General features: G+C 37.0%; 1 non-coding gene across 1 annotated transcript; it reads left to right on the plus strand.

Annotated features, from left to right (window-relative positions):
• The first annotated feature begins 474 nt into the window (after window positions 1–474).
• Window positions 475–581, plus strand: LOC122072434. Its single transcript, XR_006138449.1, has one exon. It is a non-coding gene; the product is annotated as a small nucleolar RNA R71 (small nucleolar RNA).
• Window positions 582–2296: the final 1715 nt, after the last annotated feature.

Raw genomic sequence — 2296 nt, forward strand, 5'->3', positions numbered from 1 at the left:
TGGTTGTCCTGATTCCAAGAGAAATTTGGGTGATTTCTCCATCCTGGATTGTAGGTATTACTATATGGATTATTCTGGTATAAGGCATTAACACTATCATTAGAAGTGCCCCCAGAGGTGTTGGGGCATTCTTCTAGGAGATGTCTAGGGGACTGACACCAAGCACAAATCTTAACTAAATTGACTAATGATGGCTCTCTAGGAACAATAGCCTCAATTCTCTTGATTAGGCTATCCAAATGGGCTTCCTATGCTACTATCCCATCCACAAAATATCATTTTCCTCCTATGGTTCTTTCACTCTCTTGGGTTGATTCCCACTCACGGGTTTTGTCAGCTAAATCAAGTAAGAATTCCCATGTATTTCCTTCATCTGTAAAGGATGTGAATCCCTCAGGGCACATAGACTCTATCATTTGTTTATTTGGGTAATCAATACCCTCATAAATTATTTAACATAAATACCATAAGTCTAGGCCATGGTGAGGGCATTCTTGGAGTAGATCCTTGAATCTCTCCATAAGTTTGGAAAATGACTCACTAGACTTTTTCCTAAACTGAAGAATATCACTTCTAAGCTTATTGGTCTTGTGAGTTGGGAAAAACTTTTTAAGGAAGACAACTGTGAACTGTTCCCATGAGGTTATAGAATTTGTGGGTAACCCATAAAACCACTTCTTAGCTTGGTCTTTCAATGCAAAAGTGATAAACCTAAGCTTAACGGCATCATCAGAAAGCTGTTGGATCTTAATTAGAACACATACCTCTTCAAATTCCCTTAGAAATAGGTATGCATCCTCAGAGGTCAACCCATGGAAGTGGGGCAACATAGTGATGTATTGAGATTTGAGTTCAAAATTATTGCCTTAGGCTTGTGGTAGAACTATGCAGGAAGGTTGGGCTGTTCTAGCAGGGTAGAACCTATCTTTCAGAGATTTAGGTGAAGGGTTTTGTTGTTGGTCTCCCATATTGAAGGGTTTTAAAGAGAGCAAACGTATTGGGTCACTACTTGTTGGATCTCTTCTTTCTAACCGATTCTTAGTATTACGTACCCACCTAACACTCATGCAACAGAAAACTACCCATAACTAGATTAAGACAAGCACAAAAGAATGGATAGCAAATTTTTTTTTTTGGCTTTTTGAGAGCTTACCGACAGGGATCCGGGGTTGCTCAGGTCAATTCCTGAGGTACTGCTACAGGGCGAAACTTGTCTTTATCATACTATAAGGCATGGCGACCTCCACCGATACAACTATTATTGCAAGTTGTTCTTCTGAAGAATTTAATAAAAGAAAAAGGAAAAAGCAAAACAAAGCAAATAAAGCACTCCGATTTACTAAAAGAAAGCGAAAAATAACATGAAACTGTCTCCCCGGCAACGACGCTAAATACTTGTTTGAGATTTTAAATGTAACCGTAAGTGTACGGATCAGTGTAGCTATGGGTCGAACTCAGGGAGAGCAGTCACTTTATTTTATTTTCTTTTAATAATGCGAAAGTGAACCTATTAATGGTTGTGATCTAATTCTAACTACTGTCCTAAACATATGTTTCTAAAATAACGTCCTAACTATTCGTCATCTAAGAATTTAAAGACACAAGCCACGTAATTAAAATTAAATAAATAAATAAGTGAAAATAAACAACCCACACAATTAAAAAAAAATAAAGAAAAAAATACTGAAATAAAAATAAAGTAAAAGAAAGGGGAGAAAGCTAGAGAGAGACTCACAAGTAGATTTCTCTACTTAGCCTGTGGGATGCATCATAATATGAGCTTCCCTACTTGACCAGAGAGTCACTCTTACAAGGGTTACTCTACTTGGCTTTAGGGAAAGGGAGACAATTAAAATAAAAGCAATAAATTGATGGTTCTATGGCTAGGTGGGGCAAAGCCAACACATACACTAGCCATGAACCTTGGGGGAAAGGGATAGCAATAATGTAACGACTGAAATTAAAATCCTAAATTAAGAAAGAAAGGGTAGTCAGAAGAGGGAATGAGAGGGAGGGAGAGAAGACTATTGAAGGAGCCTACTTACTTGAACTTCAACCCTTGAACTTGAAAGCTTGGGTGATTTGAGATACTACCAGTACTAAAAACCAGATCTGGAATAAACCAAATCTGAAATTTTTAGTACTAGAGAAAACAAATCTTGAAACAAAAAAAAACTGAACTTGAAAAAAAAGATGCTCCACGGCTTGTGATCTTGTCACCTAGATCTAAGCCTAGAACTATAACTTTAAAAATTACAACTCAATTACATAAATCATAAACATAAAAGGCTGAATA

This window comes from Macadamia integrifolia, chromosome 2 (assembly GCF_013358625.1).
Source record: "Macadamia integrifolia cultivar HAES 741 chromosome 2, SCU_Mint_v3, whole genome shotgun sequence".
Lineage (NCBI taxonomy): Eukaryota > Viridiplantae > Streptophyta > Magnoliopsida > Proteales > Proteaceae > Macadamia > Macadamia integrifolia.